Source organism: Lissotriton helveticus, chromosome 12 (assembly GCF_964261635.1).
Source record: "Lissotriton helveticus chromosome 12, aLisHel1.1, whole genome shotgun sequence".
Lineage (NCBI taxonomy): Eukaryota > Metazoa > Chordata > Amphibia > Caudata > Salamandridae > Lissotriton > Lissotriton helveticus.
The window spans coordinates 139,494,105-139,514,475 of record NC_136073.1 but is presented as its reverse complement, the minus strand read 5'-3'; positions in this window follow the sequence as shown (position 1 = coordinate 139,514,475).

Sequence of the window (20,371 nt, the reverse complement as noted above, 5' to 3'; positions counted from 1 at the left end):
TTCAACAATTTCATTTGCTGGACAGTAAGCAAGGAAAGGTATCTTGCTGATTTACTGTACTGCAGCGGGTAGGGAAGAGGGATTCACCAGGTAGAGTAAAGCTATTTTGATATACAATAGAGGGGCCTCTACACTGATCATCGATTCATAATCTTTGGCTTATTCCTATCACTTTACAATTCTAAACTGAAAAATCTCAACAAGTTTAAAATAAATCTGTCATGGGGAACCATGAAATATATTCTGGAATCACTTCACTTCACATGGTTATAAAAATTGAAATGTGACACATGCCAAGAATGGATTTTCCAATTTGGTAAGCTGGGACGGAAGAACTTAGGGAAAATAAAGGAGTGAAGTACTAATAGGTGACTGAGTGGGTGAAGGGAAAGAACACACCTTGTGGTTTGCAATGTATTGAAAACATTGTAAATGCCACATTAACTGAAACAGACGCACATTTTACAGACTGCACTACAGTCACGAATTGAGTAACCCTGGGCAAAGCACCATGCTGCGCTTGCGTAGTTTGCGAAGTTTTCGCTACTTCGCACTACGCAAACTGCATGTAGCAAAGTGCAAACACACGTAGCGTAGCGTAATGCAGCAGTCATTTTTTGCTTGCTCGCGTTCTTCAACGTCAATTTGGCGACCTCAAGCAAGCAAACTGACATCCGAGCGAGACTTTTTCCTCGTTCGCGATCAGCAACATCAAGTTGCCAATCGCGAGCATGGAAGATAAACCTCCCGGTGAGATTTCCAACGTGGGGAGGTCAGGTTTCTCATTGCGAGTGGTCGCGTATGCTCGCGACCACTCACTATGAGAAACTACCAGTCCCCTGTTGAGAAAGCTGCCGCTCGAGTAAAAATCTACTCGAGCGGCAGGAAACTACAACTCGCACTGTGCAAGATGCCGTTTTCAATGATTGCACAGTGCTTATCCGCACTGTGCAATCATTGAAAACGGCATCTCGCACAGTGCGAACAGGGTACTACGCAGTTCGCGTAGTGCTACGTGTAGCTCGCGTAGTGCGAAGTGCACTTCACGTTGCTACGCGTGGCACTACTTCGCAAACTATGTCCAGGGTTAGAATTGATCGATACTGCACTTTGGTCATAGGAGGCAATAATGACATGGGCGGGGAGTGAAGATGATGAATGATGGGTGGGATACGTCTGGCCCACTTAAAAAACACAGCAAGTTGAGGGAGTAGAATAAAGAATAAAAAATATCCCCAATTAGAACCATAGCTTTGAATGATAACCCAACAGAAACCAAGTTAGCAAAATAGGTGAGCAGCATGCTCCATGTGAGAAGAGCTGCTTTGCTGATTCATCCACACAATCCAAATATTAAATCATCCTTTCATTCTAATTCACCCATAGACACCTTGATTGAGCTTTACTTTCTCTCATCCGGTCTTTCACCAAAATTTCCAATCCATTATCCATCCATTTAATTGCCACTCTTTCTTCAAACCATCCTTTTACCCACCCATGTACCCTTTCACCCACCCACCTTTCACTCATGTACCATTTTGTTCCATTCTTTCATGTCTCCCTCAAGCCAACAACATTCATTATGTGAGCTTTTGCTGAGCTGCAGATAGAAGAGTCCATAATAAAAACTCAACTACTGCTGCAACTGGTAAAGCTGGGGGACGTTCACTTCACGGTTATATGTTGATACAGACGCTCTGGTAATAGCTAGGGAGCATACTGATTGAAAGAAATTATGTGACTTACCAGTGCCCATCCTTGCTGCCACTTCTCCCCCTGTGACCTGTCTCCTTCCTAATGCAACAGCACGGGAGCCGGACTCACCAATGTTCTGTGAGGCTAGCACAACATTTTACATAATTTAGATGCCAGATACTCAACCCCAAATACAGCTGCAATACATCACTACAGTTCAGTTAGCCCTGCAGTATCTTAAAAATATCACTCTGGGCATTTGATTGGTTGGTTCACAAAGTTAGACAAGTCAGGGGTGGAATAATGGTCAATGAAAGACATATGGTATTGGTTAGCAAAGGGAGTGGGAGCTCATACATTTTTAGGTTTAAATATTTTTATTGATTCAATAACAAGACAAAACAAAATGCTTTTGTGGAAAAGCCCGGGTTGTGCGTCATGCTCAATGCAACGCTACATAGTGCATTTAAAAGGGAATCAACAAACAGAAAGAAAACAACCCTCCACCCCCTCCCTCTGAACACTTCCCTCACCTCCCGACCCGCCAACCAACCCACCCCACCCTCATCACATCTAAGAAAGTCTCTAAGGCCTACAGTGGGAAGTTTGGGGCCCTGCGGGTGGGTGAGAACTTGTGGTAACTAAGAAAGTCGCATACCTAGGGCAGGTGAGTTCATGAAATTCAGAGTGTAGGAGAGCCATGAAAGGATGCCACAATTCCAAAATGGATGCTCCATTGCCCTAGAGGGAAAATGAAATACTTTGCATCCCCAGCACATACCACAGTCTGTGCAACCATCCCTGCATTGAGGGTGCCCTGTCCGACCCCCATGCTGCCAGGATGTTCTGTAGGGCCGCCCCTAAAGCTATACCCATCTGCTTCTCTTTATGTGATTTGAGGGGGAATATAAGTCTGTCTGACAGGCCTAGTATGGTATATTCAGGAAATCGTAAAATAGTAGTGTCAAAGTGGCAGTCTTTTTTATCTAAGACCTGAGTCCAGTATGATTGAAGCTTAGGGCATTCCTATAGAATGTGCAACAGAGTGCCGGTCACTCCACATCCCCTCCAGCATCCCGGCAATCTGTTGGGGTCACTCCTATTCAATCTATCCGGGGTAAGATACCAGTATGTTGCTATCTTAGTAGCAGACTCTATGCTAGAGATATTGTGTGCTGAGTGCCTAACCTTGTAATGAATATCGTCCCACTCTTTCTGGGCCAGTGTACGCCCCAGCTCTGCCTCTCACCGCTACTGGCCCACGGACCTATTCTCATGTTCTGGAGGATGCAAGATGTGTTAGAGTTCTGTAATTAATCTCCTAGTGGATTGCTTAGATAATAGTCACCGTTCGTAAGGGGTAAGTGCTCTTTTGGCTCCCTGACGCACCTGGGGCTGCATCACCCAGTGCCGTATTTGCTGGTGATGGTATCACATGGTCTCCGGCATGCCGAAATCCACTCTGAAAGCTTCGAAGGACAGGGGACCCTGCTTATTAAAAAAATGTGTCCTATTGACCTGCCATTGTCAAAAAGCTGTCAGATCCAGTCCTGGGGAAAAATCAGGGTTGCCAGTGATCGGGGAGAGAGGTGAGGGGAAAGTGGTGAGGCCGTTGTGAGTGGCTATGGCATCCCAAGCCTTAAGTGTGGCTCATGCTATCGGTGAGCCATATAGGCCCAGGGGCCTCAAAGCCTTGCGCAGGAAGGGGATTTTCCACAGAGGTTGCCCTGCCAATGCTCTCGCCATGAAAAATAGTGCATCTCAGACTCAGGCTGGGCCCACTCCAGCAGTCAACAAACCTGAGAAGCCTTATAATAACAATCTAGGTTAGGCATTCTGAGGCCTCCCCCAATTGGAGAACTAAAGCACATGTCTCTGCTCATCTTTGGCTTCCTGTCTGCCCATACAAAAGAGAAGAACTCAGCCTGTAGTTGCTTAAGTGTTCCCGGGTGTGGCATGACAGGCAGTGTCTGAAAAAGGTAAACAAATTTGGGGAGTGTGTTCATTTTGAGAGCCGCCACCCGGCCCTGCCACAAGAAGCTAAATGGGCGCCAACGTTGCACCAACGTTACGATCATGTCGCGTCTGTGCGAGCAAGCGTGAGTAATTTATGGAGACTGTTTCAGCCGTTGAGACCGCCAGTGTGATTCCTAGGTACGGGATTGGTTTTTGATCCTATTTGATGGGGCATGCCTGGACTAAAGAATCAATGGTGGGTGGCAATAGAGGGAACCCTTGGGCTTGTGATTTGGAGACATTTACACAAAAGCCCGAAACGGAGGAAAATTGCTCTAGTTCTGCAAGAAAAGCTGGGACGGATGAGCGTAGCTATAATATCTCCCACGTCCAGGCTGATAGTATGACTTTTCCCTCCAAAAAGAACCCCATCAATCTACTGGTTTCCCCTGATCCTCTGATCCAGTGGCTTCATAATATAGAGGGCGAACAGGAGTGGTGAAAGTGGGCACCCCTGCCGTGTACCTCTAGCTATCAGGAATGGATCAGACGTGTAGCTGTTCACACGAACAGTGGCCGAGGGGTGGCTATACCCGCTAGGCATCCATTTATGGAAGCCGTTGCCTATCCCAAAACGCTTAGAGTGGTCTCTAAAAAGGGCCAGTGGACCCTGTTGAAAGCTTTTTCGGCATCAACAGATAACACCACACGCTCTACTGGTTGGTGATGTGCCTTGTCGAGGAGGTAGAGCAGCCTCCTGGTGTTGTTGCTGCATTGCCTCGTAGCCATGAATCCGGCCAGGCTGGGTTGGATTAGCTCGGCATCAACGGGCAGGGCTTGGTCGCCAATAACCCCTGTAATGATTTGAAGGTCATTGTTCAGTAGGAAGCTAGGCCTGTACGAGGCGCAGATCTTACCATCCTTCCTGGGTTTGGGTAGGACCACCACTGATGCCATCAACATCGTGGAAGGCATCTCAGAGGTGTCTCCAATCGCGCTGTATAGTCATGTTAATATTGGGGCCAAGACTGTACAGAAGGATTTATGAAAAATAGCTGTGAACACATCTGGGCCAGGTGATTTGAGAAGCTTGAGCCTTGCGATGGCTGAAATTACCTCCTCGATTCAGATCAGGCTATCTAATAATTCGGCCTGAGAAGGTGACAAACATGAGTGTGTTAAACCCTGATAGTATGCAAGAGGGTTGTTCTGCTCTGGTATCTGCTGTGCTGAGTAGAGCTGGGCATAAAAATCCCTTAAGGCTTGAGAGATGTCTTCCTCCCGTAAACATTTGGAGCCCCCCTCATCTATAATCAGTGGGACAGCCGCTGCCTGATGCTGAGAGCGGAGTTTGTGTGTTAGCAAGCGACCACATTTGTCTCTGCCTGTGTAGAACATATGTTTAAGCCTAAGAGCCGCGTATTCGGCTCGATCCAAGTGTAGGCTGGCATTCTTTAATTTCCCCAATACCCTCGGGGCACCAGTTCTTTTATAAATCCCCTCTTATTCAGAGACCTGCTGTTAAGGCTCCTCCTGCTTCTCTTTGCATATCCTATTGTTAGCGGTGGATTTGGCTATTAGGTCGCCCCTGTCTACCAACTTGAGTGTTTTCCACAAGGAAACTATGGATACTTCAGTGGTGTCATTCACAACTAAGTAGTCTTGTAGTGTCTTGGAGAGACGAGTGATAACTTTAGAGTGGTGAAGACGCCTCCACGAGAAAGGAGGACAAGTGGTAGTGGGAGACAGCAAGGTTATGGTCAGAGTTATATGGTCTGAGAACACCTGGGGCTCCATGTCATACTCTGGTATGAGTGCAAGGAGAGATTGAGACCCTATGAAGTAATCCATCCGGGCATAAGTACCTCAGGAGTGAGAATATTTGCGTGCCTCTGACTGCCGTGCCACGGTTGTGGCGGTCCCATGGAGGTCTGACCACCGTAGTTGTAATAGGGCGGTTGGACCACTGGTGCAGCAGTCCTTGGCCCCCACCACACCTCCACTACGGGTTCAGCGATGCGATGGATCACCAAACTTTTAATCAGGCCCTAAAACATCTTCTCACTTTTCAGAAATTGGATAACCTTCCTTTTGAAACCATGATGGCAGATGATTTATCCTCCCTGTTTTTTTAACCCTTATTTGGACTCTGGGAATTACATTAATGTGCTGTTATCAATCACAGACAATGAACCTCTTTTCACTTAAATATTCCTTCAAAAATCATGATTTGACTGGTTAATCCTCAACACTAATATAATCCCTATGTTATATTCCTGAGTTAGGCCCATGTAGCAAAGCAGCTAATTTCTTACATTGTCCTCACAAATAACGATTCCAGCTGAGACCTTTGGCACACATTTGCACGGATGACAATGTTGGATTAGTTCCTCTGAAACTAAACTTGTTTTTACATCTAGCTTCACACAACATTGTTACAATGCCCTGAACATCATGCACAAGGTCTCATTTCTCACTACATACAAATGTCACAACTATCTTCATCCACAGGCCGTCAGGGCTATCTATATATCCTTAACCTCACTAATCTATGAGTACATGGCAAGGCTGATTTCTATTATAAAAGTTGAGCATCCTGATAGATTTTTAGAGTAGGTACTTCCACTGAAACTGAGGGTCCTTGCATGCTGGGAAATCACCATGCAGCGGTCTGTCATCTCATGAGAGGTGTCCAGTTCGAGACCAAGACATGGTTCTTGACTCTCTCTCATCAGGTAATGGGGTTGATCATCCATTGGGGGCATTCTTGGCTCTACACCTACACATTCTCAAGATACACTTAGAGTAGGGTCCGCATCATAGGAGTACACCTGATTACTGCATTGTTTTATATGCCTGCATATTGCTTTACCACCATTGTTGAACTCTACCTACTCTTTACCCTTCTGGTGCTTATAATCATGTTAATCTGCTTCTGTCTCCTAATCATTGCAGCACACATATTTTATGCAAGAATAACTTTGGTTCAATAAATATTATTGAAAATGTCCCACTGTGTAATCTCTGTATATTTCTCTAAGAACAAGTGAGCACGAGTGTAAGAACTGGTACTGCCAGTAGTCCGGGGTGTAGCATGGCTCGAGCAGGAAGGCAGCCAGAGGCTTGCGTGTAAAGCAGCTACTTAACACACACATCCAATAAAACACACAGTGGCGCAATAATGGAGACCACACCAGTAGTTATGTTTGAAAAATCAAGATCTTTTATATAGGCTTTCAATTCGAGCAATGCCTTGGGAATTTCATAAGCATTTCAAATAAGCGTTTCATCAAGACATTTCATGAATCACGTGCAGTTTGCATTTCCTGTGAAGGGGTAAGTATTTCAGATAAACATATTGATAGAGATCGCAGGTCACCCGGTCACCAATTTTCACCATACACGTACCAGGCCCATAATTTCCCAATTTATCATATACATTAATCGGGTGACCTAACAACTCTTCTACCAGTAATCCAGTTTCCTACCTATTTATTTCTATTGTACCTGACTTACCAATCCACCGTTGCAGGTACCTAAGATCCACAATGGATCAGGGAGCTAGCTGTAAAAGAAAGGCAGGCAAAATACAAAAACCAACTTATTTCTATTCCTTCATTAAATGATCACAGACAACTGGGAAGTTTTAAAAGTTTATCTAGAAATCAGGTTCGGCAATTAGCAAGTTTACAGTTAGAAGGCAATCAATAATCAAGATAACGAAAGGACTGTAATCATAGAGGAACAGTGTCAGGGAAACCATTTATGAGTCTACAAGAAATTAATAACAAATGTGATATGCTAAATAAATTTCGGGATTGGATCATGAACTAGAGTTTAGTGTTTGGGAAATACTTCAAGAGTAAAAGATTGAAAATCCTATACATCTATAGGAGGGGGGAAAAGTGGAACACACTATAGTTCTAGAATCATAATGTAAATTCAGATTTCAGGAGAAATTCACAGTTATGCTTCATAAACAGTATGGAGAGAAAAATGTGTCCTAAAAAGGTAGGGAAACATAGGAACATGCTAAGGAAAATATGCTGTATGACTTTATAATAGGTTGCGGAAAGCATGGAAGATTAACATATGCAAAGGAATGTCTTTATTACAGCAAAGACAGAAATATAGAAGATGCAGTGAAGAGTTTTCGCACTATATTTACTTAGAAAGGTATGCAGACCAACCCTGGCCACGGATCAGTCAAGGACAGGAAATACCCCAAGGAAGGACAGTCATCTATGGGACAGCAGGTGCAGATTGGACACCCCAGGACAGGACAGGAAAACCAGATTAGGATCAGGACAGGACCACCAGGACACGACCAGCACCCGCAGTTCGGAAGCAACGCCTGCGCTCCACCCTCTCTGCAGCTATCAGTCAGAACCCCGATTGGGTTAGCGAACTCCCCAGCAAAGTGCTCCGCCAGCACTTAAGGTTTAGTAAAACCTTTTAAAGTCTAAGGTCAAATTCGGACAGAGTGCTCCGCAGCGCTCTCTATTCAGTCACCTATTGAGTGCGTTGGGTCAGTGACAGGTCAGCTATTCAGACAAGTCGGACAATTTCCCTAGCTGAGCCTAGGCTAGATATACTGTTTTCGGGTCAGTGTACCACCCCCCAATGTTGCAAAGTGTCAGAATCCCAAATTCCGATTGGTCCCCAAGTAGGATAGGTCAACACACCAATCAGAACAGACTTCTGTAAGCCTAAATTTACATTCTAGGGATCCGCCTAGCAAGATTGGGGTTCCCATGAAAAGTTTCACAGAATACAATAGAGAAATACAATTGTTACAAATGAAGAACAAATTCTGCTCATCCTCCTAGGTCAGAGGTGGCTTTCGCAGGAGCATCTTGACTGTGGCTGCCAGCTGGCTGACTTCCACTGCTCAAGGACATTTCTCCCTGGCTGCGTGTTCATGCGCAGAAGGGACCTTCAAGATGGTTCTCGTTTCGTTCGGACCCCCCCAATAATCGTGGTACATGGAAAGTAAGCGAAAACAAATTAAAACATAGAAATAATTGAATATACTACATATCATGATTGTGTACTTATGGTTTATCACTATAAAAATATACTATGCGGTTATAGATTAGAGCAACACACAATAACACGAGAGCATCTGCACGAGCTTCACCACGTTAATACATAAGCAGCCATCTTGTGGCTATATTACGCATGCGCACCCTTTCCCTCCAGAATTGCAACTATGTCACGTCACGTGAGTGTGACTAACGCATGCGCAAAAGCAAAATTCCAAAGCAGCGGCCATTTTTAGAAACAAGAGTTATTAGTTTTAGTAAGACACATAGGCAAGCATCACTAAGATACACGCACATTCAAAAATAAAGGGAAATTATTACAACATACAAATGTTGTTACCGGGTTATGACAGATTCGAGGTTCATGACTCGAGCAAGTTGCGTAATATGCAAATTCTTGCTCTATCAATCCCCTCTTTGATGATATTTACTATCATCACAATCAAAAAATGGAACCAGATGCCAACTTTTCTCACACCTTATGCATCTCAATCTCTTCCAACAAGCGATTCAATTTCTCTTTCACATCTTTGCTAGGGTGAGAATTTTTTACCTTTTTGTAAATCTGATTATTCATTTCTTCCAATTCAAGCTCATCCACACTCCGTTTCACGCCTCTTCTATTCACAGTGTATTTCTTTGTGTGTTTGCGACATTTGCAACAGACGAATATGAGGAAAATGATGAAACCTATCACTCCAATTGGCATCAGTACTTTAAACAATAAACTTTTACCTAAATTAGCAAACCAATGACCTATATTGGAGAGACCATCGACAAGTCTCTTCCAGGCACTGTCAACCTCCAGTGGTTTGAGTTCCTTTTCCAAATTAGTAATGTTTTTCACATATCTTTTGATCTGTACACTTTTGTCCGGTATGTAAGTGCAACAATGTTGCGCCTTCAGCATCCGGCAGACTCCGCCCTCTTTTGCTAATAAGGTGTCCAGCGCAAGTCTGTTCTGTAAAACCATTGATCTGATCGCAACCATTTCGGTATTGACCAGCAGGAATCCATGAGCTGTGTCAGTAGACAACACATCCACTATTGTGGATAATTTGCAAATTCTGTGTGTATTCAGAACCACTCCCACTCCAGGTATCAGTGCACTAAAAATACTACCCATTATTTCACCTACGCTTTCTCTTTTACTACGCATTAAGCCATTAGTGTTTTCATTGCTTTCAGCAATTTCCTTCACATGGTATATTTTCGGGAAAACAATGCCAAAGTAGCAGCTTCCATACCAGTGATCCGGCAATTTGAAATAAGCCTTGTTTCCACATATATAATAGATTCCGGGAAACACAGGTTCTAAACCATTTTTGAAACCCCAACCTCCAATTACCTTGTAATTGTGTTCACATTGACTGGAACCAATGAAAATGTTATTATAATAACTCGTCTTCTCGCGATGAAGACAAAGTTTCCCTTTCCTTTCGAAATCCAGCAACAAAGCAGGACCACTCCCACCATTTGAGGTGCTTTCCGTGTTTTCAGCCCATTTAGGAGTTTTCTGTCTCTTATCATTTGCCTTCCTTTGGAAACTCTCCCTTCTTTTCTCTGCCATGTTTAAAAAAAAAATTTCTTGTTCATGTAATGAACAGGTCAAGTTATCTCTGTGTGCGTCATTTAAATCTATAGTACCTATAGTCAGGAAGTATTCTCCCATATAACGTGTAACGTCACTTTTAGTATGTACAGGATTCAAATTTCCACGTATGGGAAGTTCAGAAAATATCACGTCAGAGTTAGAGTAATAGTACTGTAACGGTCCTCTTTTGTAAAATAAACTAGCTAAAATGCTACAGGAAATTCCATAGGTCAAAGGTAGGTGATGGTAAGTCACGCCTTCAGCTACAGAAGTAGGTAGCTTCATGCAGACATAGCAGTCTTCTATTTCCATAGTTTCTACATAGTGCACTAAAAGATTAGCGAAAACATTTAACTGTGTCTGGTTTTTAACTCCATGATAATGTAGTCCTTCCTCATCTGATGCTTCTAAGTCTCGTTTGGTTTGTCTGAGTGCTTTTTCATGTCTTTCTACACTTTGTGTTGTCAGTTCTTCAGTGTCAGTGGTCACAGTCTGAGTAGGGTCAATATTAGTATTTTTGCTCACCATATAAGGAATGAAAACTGTTAGTCCTATCCAAATTATTATCACTATAACTATGCTACATATACATACTCTGCAGCATGTTTTGCAACAACTGCATCTAGGCCTTCCATTCACGTTTGAATCAGACATTTTCGTTCAGAAGAAGATTTCTCAATCCCTCTTTGTAACTCTGCACAGGTAGCTTACCCTGTACAACTTCAGGTTGGTTCGTCTTCCTCGGCAGAATAATCAGCTGTCTGTTCTTCGTCACTTTCGTCAGTAATATCAAGATCTTAGAATTCTTCTAACACTAGATATGTCCATTCAGGATCCTGATATTTTTCGTTCAGTCTTTTTATTCGGTTACTCCGTCTTTTGGAGCTTTCTCCAGCTTGATTGGTAATACGGGGACTTTTCCTTCTTTCTGCAAGTTTTTCTTCTACTGTTTTTATTCTCAGTCTCAGTTTCTTAATATGTCCTGGTTCAATATTTTTCTTTTTCTTGAGTCTTTTAGCTGGCACTGTGATTTGGCTTTCTTCTAATACTCTTTTATTTTCATTTGTTTGTGGCACTTCTGTCTCCTTTTCTTCCCTACCTGTCTGACTAGTTCCAGGTCTTGTATCTGTTTCTTCTGCCTGGTTACTAAGCTGGCCTGGTTCAGGGGAATTTTTGTTTTGGCTTTCGAATGTCTCTATTTACGAGTCCTGAACACGTTCTTCTATTTCTATCTGATCCTGTTCAAGCACTTCGATCTCTTGATTTTCTTCTGCTCGAACCTTTGTACTAGTTCTAGTCTGTCCCTTTTCAGTTTCAGGAGTTTGTGGAGGTGTGTCAATCACCTGTTCAGTCCCTGTCGGACCTTCCTCTTCTTCCTCAGATTTGACGTGAATCTCAATGATCTGAGGGTCTTCGCCTGTGCCTATCTTTTCCTCTCTATTCCACTCTCTATCTTCTTGGGTTCGCTCTCTTGTTCTGATTGGGTCTTCGGTCAAGTCGATTAAGGGTATCCAATCATCTTGACTGGTGCTCGGTTGTTCGTCATCAGCTACTTCAGGACCAACGTCTGCAGACCCCTCAGCTGGACAACCTTCAGCGCCCTTTTTCTCTTCTGGAATCACCTTCTGTGTATGGCTGGCATGGATCCACTTGGGAACGCCTGCACACTTCACGGCTGTCGTGGTCACCAGTATTATTTGGCGTTTTTCTCCCCACCTCGGTGCAAGGCAACTCGAACGAGTATGTTTCTTTATTCTGACCCAATCGCCAGGGACCAATTTGTGGACTGGAGTCGTTGGATTGGCGACGGCGTCTTCTCCAATCTGGCGAGAGATAGAACGCACTTGGTCACCCAGTTGCTTGCAGTACTCAAGTACCAAATCATCAGAAATGTTTAACAGTTTGTATCCTGGTACCCATGCTTGTCTCATCACTCTTCCCATCGGGATTTCATGGGGGCTCAGGCCTGTTTTTCGGTCTGGAATACTTCTGAGTCCCATCAGAACAAGAGGCAAGGCATTTATCCAGTTCATGCCAGTAGAATCACACATTTTTGCTAATCTCGATTTTATAGTGCCGTTTATTTGCTCTACTACTCCAGAAGCCTGTGGACGATATGCACAGTGCAGTTTTTGTGTGATTACGAATGCTTTACAGAGCTGATGGATTACTTCATTCTGAAAATGTTTTCCTCTATCTGATTCAATAGTGACTGGAACCCCGAACCTAGGTATCAATTCTCGTAGTAATATTTTGGCTACTGTTATGGCGTCACTCTGTTTGGTAGGGTAGGCTTCCACCCATTTTGAAAACAGGCAGACAATGACAAGGACATATCTTTTTCCCTCACAACGAGGCATGGTGATGAAGTCAATTTGTATCCTCACAAAGGGACCCCCTGATTTTCCAATTTTCCCCAGTTCAACTACTGTCTTTTTGCCAGCATTGAACTGTTGACAGGTCAAGCACCTCTGGCAGAGTGATCCTGCTACTTTCCTAAACTTCGGATTGTACCAGGTTTGTTGGAAAACCAGAACCATGGCATCCCTACCAGTGTGTGAATCTCCATGTATCAGTCTGGCCATAGAAGCAAGCAGATGCCTAGGCAACACAGGCATACCATTTGGGCCCACAATGACACCATCCTCACTTCTTGGTCGACAACCAAGTTTCCTCCACTTCTCTTTCTCTTCCGCTGGCACAGCATGCTGCCAATCTCTCACCTCATCCCATGTAGGCACCTCTTCAAACACCATAAGTTGGCAGCTGTTTCCAGGTCCTCCCAGTTTAACATTTACAGACATGCGATTTATTGCACAATGTCTGGCCACTTCATCAGCAAAATTATTTCCCAATGATACAGGGTCAAGGCCTTTTTTATGAGCAGCACATTTGACCACTGCCAATTCTTTTGGTAACTGGATGGCCTCCAGTAAATCTTGTACAACTTTCCCATTTCGAATGGGTGTACCTGATGAAGTAAAAAATTCCCTTTGTAGCCACAACTGGCCAAAGTCATGCACAACCCCATAACAGTACTGACTGTCAGTATATACTGTTATTCTTTTGTTTTTCCCAATTTTGCAAGCTCTTATCAAACCAATTAATTCGGCTACTTGTGCAGACTTTATTCCATATAAACAGGATGCTTCTTTAATGCTGTTTAAAGTGACTACAGCATAGGCAGCACTTAGGCCCACCAGTTCGTGTCATATACATGAGCCATCTACATACAGCTCTTCATCGTTATCAGGCAAAGGAGTTTCTTTAATGTCTGGGTGTGGTTTAGTACTGAATTCTGTCAGGTCAATGCAATCATGCTCGTTCTCTCCCTGGTCTTCTACAACCATTGAGTCAGGGAGTAAGGTGGCTGGATTCAGGATATTACACCTAGTAATGACTACATTTGCAGCACCCACGAGAATCCTCTCGTATTTAGTCAGCCGACTAGGGGTGAGATACTGAGTTTTCGTTCGGGTCAACAAAATCACAACTGCATGTGGAACATACACAGTTACAGGATGTCCCATTACAATGGATTCACTCTGTTCTAAACTCGTGCAGGTTGCAGCTACTGCTTTCAGACATCCAGGTAATCCAGCAGCTACTGGATCCAAAGAGGCAGAGAAATATGCCACCGGGCGTCTAGTCAACCCATGCTCCTGAGTTAAAACTGACAATGCACAGTTGTCACGTGTGTCACAGAACAGTGCAAACTCCTTAGAAAAGTCAGGCATCCCTAAAGCAGGGGCTGTACACAGGCAGTCTCGTAATTTAGTGAATGCTGTTAAGCTTTCATCATCCCATTCAACTGGGTCCTTTGCTCCTTTCCTTGTCATTTTTATCAAAGGCTTTGCCAGGACTGCGAATCCTACAATCCATTGCCTGCAGTAACCTACAACCCCAAGGAACATTCTGATCTCTTTCTGAGTACGGGGTAACTGCATCTTTTGAATTATTCTGACTCTCTCTGAAGTGACTTTTCGGATGCCTTTTTCTATCTGGTGCCCCAGATATTTTACTGACTTGGAACAGGATTGCAATTTTTCAGGGGCCACTTTATGTCCCTTTAAACCTAGGTGATTCAGCAAGGCAATGGTGTCAATCACACAATCTCTATGACTTTTAGATGCCACCAAATGGTCATCTATATATTGCACCAACACAGACTTCCCAGGTAAGACTAATGATTCTAGGCAATTTTTCAGGATCTGATTAAAGATAGAGGGACTTTCGGTGTACCCTTGGGGGACCCTATTCCAAACGTACACGTGACTGTCGAAAGCAAATGAGAAAAGAAATTTGCTGTCTGGATGCAATGGAATCGAAAAGAATGCATGACATAGGTCTATCACAGTGAACCACTCAGCATCCCAGGGAATCTGATACAGGATCACTGCTGGGTTCGGGACAATAGGGCAACAAGGTACCACAATTTTGTTTACCTTTCTCAGATCCTGCACTACTCTGTACTTGCCACTAGGTTTCTTGATTCCAATTATGGGTGAGTTACACGAGCTACTCATTACTTCTTGTATGATGTTTGCTTCTAGCAAATTTTGTATTTCAATCGCATTTCCTGCTCTCACTTCGGCACTCATTTTGTATGGCTTGGTATTGGGGTAAACTGCATTTTCTTTCATGGCTATTTGTATGGGGTCTACATTTGCCATTAGTCCTACATCTTTTCCAGTAAAGTCCCATACTTCTGATTTCACCGTCTTTTGAAGTTCTTCGGGTAAGTCTTGTACAGTCATTTTTTTAATTTCTGAGTCAGGTCTGATTAACATTAATTTATATATGCCATCCTCGTCTGGGGTTTGAATTTCGACGCCTTTTGGTGTGCAAAAGATGGTGCAGTTCATTTTGCACAACAAATCACGTCCCAGTAAGTTTACTGGACTGGTATCACACACTACAAATCTATGCATTTCTTTAAAATTCCCTATTGTGATCTCCATGGGCTCAGTAACTGGGGTACTAATCAATTGATTAGACACACCCACTACTTAGATTGCTTCTCCCGAGAGGGGTAGGTTTGGAACGTCCGCTGTTCTCACAGTAGAACGGGTAGCACCAGTGTCCAATAGAAAGGTGACATCATTTCCATCAACCTTTCCTTCAATGTATGGCCCTGACTGGTCTACCGGCAAGGAGGCGCCAAGAACACACTCCTTGTCCTCCCCTCTCAGGCCCCGTCAGTATTGATCGTCACAGAAAAAGGTATCACTCAACAAATACTGCGAAGTTGCTGCATTTCTATTTTCATCGCCTCCCCAGATCTCTATGTCATCACCCTGTGGTGATTTTCCCTTATAATTTGGCTTTGGCGCTCGGGGCAATTGACTTGCCTTTACCTGATGCTGAGTCTTTCTTGGTTTTTCATTCTGCGCCTGTGGAGTTAAATCAGGGGTTTGGGTATTATCATGCTGTAAATATGGACACTCGTCTCTCCAGTGCCCGATTTCTCCGCTCTGGTGGCAGGGAAATTTCTTTTTTGCTTCTTCTCTGCTCATTTTTACTTTGGGCTTCCCTCCACCCCCAGCTCCTGGATTTTGGGTATTTTTATTCATTTTACTTAATTGTTTTTCCTGCTGCTCGGCTAATTTTACTTGTGCCCACATCACTTTCTCCTTCAAAGCCTTTCGTTTATCTGCCATCTCGTCTTCGCAATACTTTGCGTATCGCAAGACTTCATCTATTTTCTTGGACTGCCAACAGATTTTATTATCTTTGATCCACTGGCAAATTTCTGGTCTTAAACCGTTTACAAACCTGTAAATGAAGTGGGTCATGTCCTTCATCTCCATGTTATCTATACCGCTGTACGTTTTAAACACCTGTAACAGTCTTTCATAAAAGGAGTGCACAGTCTCATCCCTTTCCTGCGTGGTTCTATCTATCTTTGTCCAATCAGTTTCCTTCGCAGGCACCTTTTGCTTTAGGTGCAGAATCACCTGATCATATTTTTTCATTACTTCATCAGAGGGTGCTCCTGTGTTAGGATCCCTCGTGTATTCCTCACTAGGCCAACCTATGACAATCTTACACTCGGTCCATAGATCTACAGGAACCACAATATCAAAGAACCCATCCAAATCTTTCCACAGGCATTTCTGTACCTTTACAAACCTTTCCACCTGCCTGTACCAGTCCACAGGCTTCTCTCGTAATTTTGGGAAATCATTTGTAAAGGACACAATATCCTGTCTGGACCATGGAACATGCACATATTTTCCACCTGGTACTTCACGCATAGGACATAACTGTTCTGGTTTATCAGCTTCTTTTAGAACGAACTGAGGAGTCACTTGTTTGGATCTAGCCTCATCTTTCTTTTTGACCCACCTGGCTTTCCATCTGTCCACATCTCCCCATTTCTGTAATACTGTCAATAATTCTTTGACCTGTGCCTTTTTCCCTAATGTGTTCAGGTTTTCAAGATCCTTGTCTGAGAAATCTGCTCTGTACGGTTTTTGCAAAGGTTTTGATTTCGAGATATCTATTCCCATACTAGCTGCAGTGTCAGTTAGTTTTTCATGGAGTACTCTGACATTTCGAGTAAGGCTCTTGCAGATAAACAACAGCTCTTCTTCCGAGTAGGTATTTAGTCTGTCTAATCCTACATTTCCTGCCATAAGTTCTTCTATTTCTACTCTCAGTTTGTAGAGATCTAGAGTTTTCGACTGAAGAGTTTGTTTTTCTAATTCTTGACTCCATCTCTCAATTTCTTCAGGAGTTACTACCGTGACACTCTTAGTACCTTAAGCTGATTCCATTTGAATCTCCCTCGTATTGAAAGGATTATGTCTTTTCTGCATCCTTTTTCCTGTTTCCCTAATGGGCAGATCTATTAGCGAGACTTCAGACTCACACTCACTTGTTAAGTCATCTACAATTAAGGGCTCTGATCTCGGTTGGGCTACAACTGGGGTAATAACTGGAGTTCTTGGACTTCCCTGTCGGTCCCCATACAATGGAACCACTGGTCCAATAGTAACCGGGATTGTTAAAGACTCAGGACTTGCATTTAACTGGGAAATCTTCTGAATTATTTCAGCTCTCTGCTTAGCTAGTGCCTCTCGTTCTCTGTCCTCCAATATCCTTTCGACTGAATTGTCATGTAATACTTGTGGGGTTAAAGTTGGAGCACAACTCGGGGCAGTGGGATGTGCCTCTCTGGGTCCTTCACCATAACTAGGTCTTGGGTGCAAAGTACCTGTGCCTAGGGATCTTGGTTCTTCCTCATATAGAGGGTTTAGGAACGGCATTCCTGAACTGGATGGTCTTGCCTCACCTTCGTAGGGAGATCTGGGCAAAAAGTCTCTTTCGCGTGTGTATCTCATTTCTCCACCAGCGGGTATTCTAGGATAAATATCTCTTGCATCTATGGGTCCTAAACTCTCGGTATAGGGAGGTATTTGACAACTCCCTCCTACACTTGCAGATCTGGCCTCATCTTCGGGCGGAGGTCTCCGTGAGTTATCCCCTTCACTAGAGGGTCGGTGTCCTTCATTATAAGGAGGCGGACTTCTTAAAAACATGTCATCTAACAACTCATCATCCGATTCTCCAATGGGCACCCAGTGCTTGCATTTCTCTGTTTTCTTTTCCCCCCCAGGAGGACCACCCGTTGGCATCATTGGAAACAGTCCCTCTACAATCATATTCTGTCTCCACTGTTTCATCTTTTTGTCACGGGTCTCTTGTTTCAGTTTCGGATAAAATTTAGTTAACCCTTTATCCATCCGGGGCTTATCCCTTTCAAAAGCTTTGATTTCCCATTCCTCTAGTGCTTCGTACTGCGTTAGTCTAGGTCTGGGATGTAAATCATTCATTCGGGTTCTCAAATTAAATAAAATTCTGCCATTGAATGTACCCTCTAACGGGAAAGCCAAAATTCTGTCATCCTTGGTGTATTCCGTCCAATTTTCTAACCATACACACGAGTGGTACCCTTTATCAAACATCATAAAAGATGCGGGAGTATTAGGCGGCGGAATGACAACAACTTCTCTAGTTTTAATCGGTTTGTCCTTTTTGAAATAATTTTTCACTTTATTTACAAGGGATATTTTTCTCTTATTTCCGTACATAATGTCAGTCTTATGCCCTTTCCACTGATCGTTCTCAAACCCTAAATATCGTTAATCAGGTCTAGTATGTGGTCTATACGAGTGCCACATGCGATTTCTGCGAGCGACTTTGTTTACAAATCACTTCCAATCCAAGTGCGTCTCTTATTTTTCGTGCGACCAATGAAATGCACGAATTCAAATAATCTCGACCAATGGGTGCGCTGCTTTTCGCGAGACAGGTTCTCACGCTTCGGTACTCACCCCTCCTTTACAATTCCAGCTCCGCTACACACCCGCTGAGTCTACCAATCCCAGTGCGGCACAGAGTGACGTCAGAGCAGCTCCGCAACTGACTCCCTCCCTCACAAGGTAACGGAAACTTAATTTCTCTCTAAAGTGCTTGTGCTTTGTTATTTAACAACGAATACACATTCGCCACTGTACTCAAGTGTCTAGACAGAAAAGATTTGTTTCACTGCAAGTAAACTCCTTCTGTCTACTTTTCACACGCTACGGATAGATCTCTTCTGCCTACCCTTCATTCAAGCATTAGGGAACCTGCTACTTCTTTGACTCATCCACTTCTTTTTGGGATATATTCTAAGCCCAAAGTTTCACCAGCGAACCCTGTTGCTATCACTCAAGCCCCGACGAACCTGCTACTCCTTCCGGTGCGACCCTTACTAGGTTATATCACAATAGAAGTTTTGCCAGTAAACTCGTTGCTATCATTTATGCAACTATTCATTCAGAAAAAACCCTAGTTAGTGCTTCCAGTTCTACCTAACCTGCACCAACTTTCCTTAAGTCAGTGGCCTCAAAGCAAGTGGATTCTCTTCACCACTCGCTATTCAATTCCCCGGGGATTCCAGACAAACATTTAACGTTTTACTAACGAGTGGGTTAATACATATATCAGTACAATAATAAGAAAAATACTTTAAAACATTTCATAATTTTTCAAAGCAAACATTTCACGTGAGTGATCAGTCCACGAGAAAGTTTATTTTAGCAGCAAAAAATGTTATCATAAAAAATTTAGCAGCATCCAACCTATCTAATTTAACTAGTCCTACCTAACTTTAACTAGTCCCTAACCATAGCTCTGCTACCAGAAAATTACTGATAGAGATCGCAGGTCACCCGGTCAACAATTTTCACCATACACGTACCAGGCCCATAATTTCCCAATTTATCATATACATTAATCGGGTGACCTAACAACTCTTCTACCAGTAATCCAGTTTCCTACCTATTTATTTCCATTGTACCTGACTTACCAATCCACCGTTGCAGGTACCTAAGATCCACAATGGATCAGGGAGCTAGCTGTAAAAGAAAGGCAGGCAAAATACAAAACCCAACTTATTTCTATTCCTTCATTAAATGATCACAGACAACTGGGAAGTTTTAAAAGTTTATCTAGAAATCAGGTTCGGCAATTAGCAAGTTTACAGTTAGAAGGCAATCAATAATCAAGATAACGAAAGGAATGTAACCATAGAGGAACAGTGTCAGGGCAACCATTTATGAGTCTACAAGAAATTAATAACAAATGTGATATGCTAAATAGATTTCGGGATTGGATCATGAACTAGAGTTTAGTGTTTGGGAAATACTTCAAGAGTAAAAGATTGAAAATCCTATACATCTATAGGAGGGGGGAAAAGTGGAACACACTATAGTTCTAGAATCATAATGTAAATTCAGATTTCAGGAGAAATTCACAGTTATGCTTCATAAACAGTATGGAGAGAAAAATGTGTCCTAAAAAGGTAGGGAAACATATGAACATGCTAAGGATAATATGCTGTATGACTTTATAATAGGTTGCGGAAAGCATGGAAGATTAACATATGCAAAGGAATGTCTTTATTAAAGCAAAAACAGAAATATAGAAGATGCAGTGAAGAGTTTTCGCACTATATTTACCTAGAAAGGTGGGCAGACCAACCCTGGCCACGGATCAGTCAAAGACAGGAAATACCCCAAGGAAGGACAGT